Source organism: Juglans microcarpa x Juglans regia, chromosome 8D (assembly GCF_004785595.1).
Source record: "Juglans microcarpa x Juglans regia isolate MS1-56 chromosome 8D, Jm3101_v1.0, whole genome shotgun sequence".
Lineage (NCBI taxonomy): Eukaryota > Viridiplantae > Streptophyta > Magnoliopsida > Fagales > Juglandaceae > Juglans > Juglans microcarpa x Juglans regia.
In genome coordinates, this window is record NC_054608.1 from 24,772,601 (window position 1) to 24,779,690 (window position 7,090).

Consider the following 7,090-nt stretch of genomic DNA (forward strand, 5'->3'; position numbering starts at 1 on the left):
TTGTTAGTGATAGAGATCCAGTGTTCACAAGTCATTTCTAGAAGGAGCTATTAAGAATTTGTAGCACAGATATTTTACTCAGTACAACATATCATCTCCAAACTGATGGCCAAATCGAGGCCACGAATAAGGTGATTGAGTGTTACCTTAGATGTTTTTCCAGTGACAAGCCACAAGATTGGGTGAGATGGTTACCTATAGCAAAATATTCCTATAATACCTTAGTGCACTCTTCCATAAAGGTCTCACCATTCGAAGTTCTGTACTACCAGCTTCCTCCTCGAATGCTGCCTTATGAGCTAGGATCCACAAAAGTACAAGTTGTTGATGAAGAATTAAGAAGCCAGGATTTCATTGCAACTCTCATACATGAAAATCTGCAGGAAGCGCAGTCAAAGATGAAGTTCTTCTCAGATCTAAAGTGGACGGACAAAGAATACAAAGAGGTAGACTTTGTTTACCTCACGTTGTGTCCCCACAGGTCAGTGACCATGCGTCAGAATCTTAAGATCGTGCCATAGTACTATGGTCCTTTAAGATCATCTGGTGAGTTGGAAAAGTTGTGTATGAGCTCAATTTACCTCCCAAATCTCGCATCTATCCTATCTTTCACATCTTGTGTCTTAAGAGAAAGCTAGGGAATGGGATTCAACCTAATGCTAATATGTCGATTGTGACTCAAGGGGGAGCCTTTGCTCCTAAACCAGAGAAGATTCTACAGAGAAGACTTAAGCAAGGAGGAAACACGACTAACATATTGGTGTTGGTACAATGGTCTAGAACTATTGAGGAAGACGTGACTTGGGAGGATTTCTCCACTCTACGACGATGGTTCCCAGACATTGAGGGCAAGGTCTTCTAAGGGAGGAAGTGTTGTTACATAGGGTTCCAATATTCTTGTTCTATTGTCTAAGTATTATCTAAGTGTCGTCATTTCACTTGGGTCAGTTATGAATTACGCATGCTTTGTTTTGGGTTTCGACTAAGTCTCATTTAGAGGGCCAGTTACTAGTAAGTGGGTCGGTTGTTATGTGGGTCAGTTAGTATTGTTGGGTCATGGTAAATGTATAGAAGTGGTCTGTTATGTAATTGCTTATTTAAATTTAGCAAGTATAATCAATGAAGGAAGCACTTTTGCATCCCATAATTGACTAAGTGTTGGAGGCCTTGGCACCTCGAATTGCCAATATAATTTACGGACTTATTTTTTAATTACAATAACCATAACAAACCACTCCATTCTTCTCTCCCCTTAGTGGATTTTTCCTGCATTTGTTTTAAGACCCAACCATCAAAACACATGAAAGAGAGAACTTATTTTAGTTTTGTGAAATATAGTCAATAAACTAATCACGAGTAATGAACTAAGTAATTTTATGCAACATATTAAACTTTCACTACAAGAAAAATGAATATTTGTGACAAATTATTTGCGATGAGAATTATTATTTGCGATGGAAACAAAGTCATTTTAGTACGAAATAATCCTTTTTGCATGAATAACTAACTACAAATAAGTAATTTTCTTGTAGTATTTATTCAGTAATGCACTTACTATTTTTTAAGATTTTTTATTTGTAGAGAAAACAAGACCAAGCCCGCACATTGTTTTTATTAAGAATGAGATTAAATTAAAATGTTTTGATGAGAAACATCACTGTTTGTATACATGTTTTCTCGAAAACGAGAGAAAATTAGAATGTTTAAAGAGAAGGTTTAGGACAATTATTGATCCTCTCGATTCTCTTAGGATTCGTTTGGACAGTGAGATGAGATGAGATAAGATTATTTTAGATGAATTGAATAAAATATTGTTAGAATATTATTTATTTTAATATTATTATTATTTTACGATTTGAAAAAATTGAATTATTTATTATATTTTTTATAAAAATTTAAGAAAGTTGTAATGATAAGATGAGATGAGATAATTTATGCATCCAAACCAACCCTTAATATTCATCCTAGCTAGACTCCCCACATTGTTAAACAACGTAAAACTCATATTTGACATATAGTTAGAAACATATAAGGTATTCTTTCATCACAAGTGAAGATTTATCAATAAAATTGAAGCACCATTCTCTTAAAAAATAAAAAAAAAGGCATGTAATTAAAAATATTTTTTCTCATGCAAGTCGCAAAATGCCAAGACTGTATGCCAGAACTAGAAAATGCTTATTTGATGTGACCTATGCCTTATTACATAGAGAAACTTCCTTCACTGTACATGTCAATATCCTTACTACGACTCATCTACATGGTGTTTAGCCATAGATTGCTAAGAAAATATACTGTTTAGTTTTTCCAATGCACAATTTTGCAAAATGGACTTTCCATAAATCTACTTCTACAAGCAAAGTAATGCTAGGAAATTCGTATATAGAATAGTAATAACAGTGAAAAAGTAATGATAAAATATTAAATAATAATGAATAGTAATAAAAAATAGATAAAAATAATAAACAATAACAAATAATATTGAGATATTTTAAGAGTACTTGCATACTCTTAGTATCCAAATCTAGCAAAATAAATAAATAAATAAAAAAGGATGAACAATGATTTATTGTTCACTCACTACTCATATATATATATATATATATATATATATATGAACAATGAGTGAACACTAACCATTTTGTTTAAGAAATAAGTACTATGACATTTAAAAGTCGAATATTTTCCAAATTATATAAGTAAGAAAATGAAAAAAAAAAAAAAAAAGGTTGTGTTTTACAGTTTTAACTTCTATTGGAATAACATGCTGATGTACGTATTACAATATTACTATACCTACCATAAAATATATTCATAATCGTTGTGGACACTCGAGTGTAGCAGATATTGGTCGGTAGCCTTTGATAGACCCTTGGCCTTTAAGGACTAAGGGCGGTCCACTGACAAAGAGAGATCATTGTTCTTCTAATAATATTTTAACATCAATAAATCTTCACAACCACTTAATACTTCACATTCTATATTTTTTTTTTATTATTATTTTTTATTAAATATTTATTATATGAATAATAAATAAAAAATTTAAAATAATTTAAAAAGAATAAACTCAAAAAAAAATTTAAAAAAAATATTAAAAAATTTAAAAATTTAAAAATGTATGGAATGTAGAATATGGTGGAGGTTGTATAGAAAAACTCTTATAACATATGTATGATAATATGATTTATTTTTTATAATATTTAATTTATTCTGTAAATTAATTATATTAATTCATACTAATTGATTTACTATATTTTCATTCTTTCTTAATATTAATTAATTTATACAATAAATTAAATGTTGTAAAAAGTAAATCATATCACCATTATTTAAGTATAGTAATATTCTAACCGTACCGACACATTTGGAAGACTTCCAGTCATTTCCATTGCTTTTGGTAAGACTTTCAGTCATTTCTATCCCAAATTATTCTCTCTTTGGTTTAAAGTAAGAACATGATAACATACGGACATTTTCTTGCTTTTGGGCTGATAACGAAGGAATTTATTCATCGACAGGTGGTGTGTTCTTCGTGTTTCCAACCAAAACTTATCAAGGAGTAAATAATACATATAAAAATTATTTATATGTTTTCTTGGAAACGAGAGAAAATTAGAATGTTTAAAGAAAAGGTGCAGGACAATTATCGACTCTCTTGCTTCTCTGCTTTCTCTTTTATATCCATCCTAGCTAGACTCCCACATTATTAAACCACATAAAACTCATTTGATATATAGTTAGAGACATATAAGGTATTCTTCCATCACAAGTATGCTTGTGCATAAAGGGCTTTGGCCTGCACCGTCCGTAACACCCGATCCGTCCAACCTGAATAAATACGAGTTCATCGGGTCAAAGTTTAATAACGGGTTTAGAGATGTCGAAACCGAAAACCTTTGTGAAATCTCCTCCCCACTGCGGAACCCCACCCACTGTCGCCCTCTTCAGCTTCTCTCCATTTCATTTCAGTCCATTAGTCTTCACGCCGAGCACCACCAACGCCTTGCCACCGGTAATCTCTCTCTCTCTCTCTTTCTCTCTCTCTCTAGACTAAGCCCGTCAGTCTCTATGAATTGATTTTTGCTATATTTCTTGATGATATTTGCCATTTGGGAGAGTTGCTATTTTTCTTTGGGGCCGATTGCATGCAGAAAAATGGGAGAAAATCATCTACCTTTACAAAATAAAAAATTATGGGAAAAAAAAAAGAAATGGGTCTGGAAGAATTACCTCTCCCTTATGCTTTGGTTGTTGGGATTTGACGAGCAGCACAACACACTTTTCTAAACCAAGGCCAACGTGAACCAGAGCACTTCACTTTCTTGCATTTATTGGCAGTACTCTCCTCCAGGGCTTGCTCTTGTCAGTTGGATCTAAAGATCCAGGTGAGATTTGAGATATTTATCTCTTCGTCTTCTTCATGTTTCTTGGTGTCTTGTCCCAGTCTTCATGTTTCTGTGCACGACTTGAGCCTCTAGTTAAGTCTAGTCTAATGTAGCGGGTAGGTAAGATGATGATGATAAAAAAATAAAAAATAAAAAAATAAAAGTAAATTATTTATTTATTTATTATTATTATTATTTTAAAAAAAGACCCGATCCGATCTGTCAAGTGTGGGTCGGATCGGATCGGTTTGGCACATAAATAGTACCGGGTTGGGTCGGATCAAGTCCAAAACCGGCTGCTATTCATCGGGTTGCAGCCCTGATCACAAGTGAGGGTTTACCAGAAAAATTGAAGGGCAATTCTCTTTTTTGTTTTTTTGGAAAAAAGACACGTAGTTAAAAATATTTTTTCTCATGCAAGTCGCAATATGCCAAGACTCTGGCCATATTGCTCTATGCCAGAACTAGAAAATGCTCATTTAATGTGACCAATGCCTTATTTAAGAGAAACTTGCTTCACCTGTACAGGTCAATGATATCCTTACTACTCATCTACATAGTGTTTAGCCATAGATTACTAAGAAAATCTACTGTTTAATTTTTATAATGCACAATTTTTCTTAGGGGTGTTATCCGCTAATGCAAAATAAATAAATAAAAAATAAAGGATGAACAATGATTTATTCTTCACTCACTACTCATATGAACGATGAGTGAACACTAACCATTGTTCATCATGCGGGTAGCACCTCTAGCTCACCCTTCATCCTTTTCTCATATGTTCGGTTGCCCGTGTCTCAATCATTTTGGTTAAGAAATAAGTACTACGACATTTAAAAGTTGAATATTTTCCAAATTATATAAGTAAAAAAATGAAAAAAAAAATTTTGTATTTTTCAGATTTAACTTCTATTGGAATAACATGCTAATGTACGAATTAGAATATTACTATACTTCTGATAAAATATATTCATAATTATTGTGAACGTGTTTCGCATATTTGTGAACACGCTTAGCGAACCTGCACAAGAAAGCCCAAAGAAGGCCTAAAGGGTATCAAAAGCCTCTTATGCCTATATAATCTCTTTATGAATTTGAGACTCAAATCAACTTACCTCGAATGTGGATTTTTCCTTCGATATATAGAGTATAGGACGGAGTGATAGGGCTTATGCAACAACTCAATCGTCTATTTGAAATAAGGATCGAGTACTACCAGATAATGGATGGATAAAGGGAAGACATTTCCAGTCTCTAAGGCTTCGTTTGGTTATTAAATTCATCTCAATATATCATTACAACTTTTTTAAATTTTAATGTAAATATAATAAACAATTCAACTTTTTCAAATCTTAAAATAATAATAATATTAAAAATTAATATTCTAAAATATTTTATTATCTCAACTTAATTCGACTCAACTTACTTCAACATCTAAACGTAGTCTAAATTACCTCTCAAATATGATTGTATCCCTGAGCAGCCTCTTAATTCGGGGTCCGTTACTAATGCGCCCATTGGTGATTACTCCGTAGCTGATTTCGGCCTGTGGGCCTATCAAGGAGTAAGGGTGGTCTACCGGCGAAGAGTGAACGTTGTCCCTTCAATAATATATTTAACATATGTATGGTGATATGATTTATTCTTTATAATATTTAATTTATTATATAAATCAATTAGTAATAATTATAGATTTGGATAGTAAGATGATAATTTTTAGTTTTAGATGAAATTTTAAAATATTATTTTTTAATATTATTATTATTTTGAAATTTGAAAAAATTGAATTGTAATTTAAAAAAGTTGAATTGTTTATTATATTTTGTGTAAAATTTTAAAAAATTATAATGATGAAATAAGATGATAATTTTGTGTCTTATCTTACTTTTTCCATTTTTTCTCAAAACTAATTAATTTATACAATAAACTAAATATTATAAAAGGGGGCGGCTACTATGCCGTCCCATTTTGACCGCTGGGCATACCGCCCAGCGTAAAATCTTTTTTTTTTCTTTTCACATTTTTTTAACATATTTAAATATATTTAAAAAATAAAAAAATATATATCAATACACTTAAAATCACTTCCTTAATCACTAAATAGTATAAAAAAAAAATTTTTTAACTAATGATCAAATAGAAGTGTCAAGTTGAGAGGTAAAATAGGCTTTCTCATTGTAAAAACTAAATCGTATCACCATTATTTGAAGTATAGCAATATTCTAACCGTACCGACACATTTGGAAGACTTCCAGTCATTTCTATTGCTTTTGGTAAGACTTTCAGTCATTTCTATCTCAAATTATTCTCTCTTTGGTTTAAAGTATGCACATGTTCTTCAAAAAATAATAAAATAAAGAAAGAACATGATAACGTACGGAAATTTTCTTTCTTTTGGGTTTTGATAACGAATGAATTTATTCATCGACAGGTGGTGTGTTCTTCGTGTTTCCAACCAAAACCATTATCAACGAGTAAATAATACATATAAAAAAATATTTATACGATATAATTTAATTTTAATTTTTTTAAATTTAAATATTATAATTAAATTTTAAATATTTTATAATTTGAAAATATAATAATTTAATAATAAAATTATGATCGACTATTACAAAGACTGATGAAAGATTATTTAGGGCTTTCCTTGACTATATTTAGCTCAATTGAGTTTGGTTGATCTCTTCTAATATCTAAATATTCAA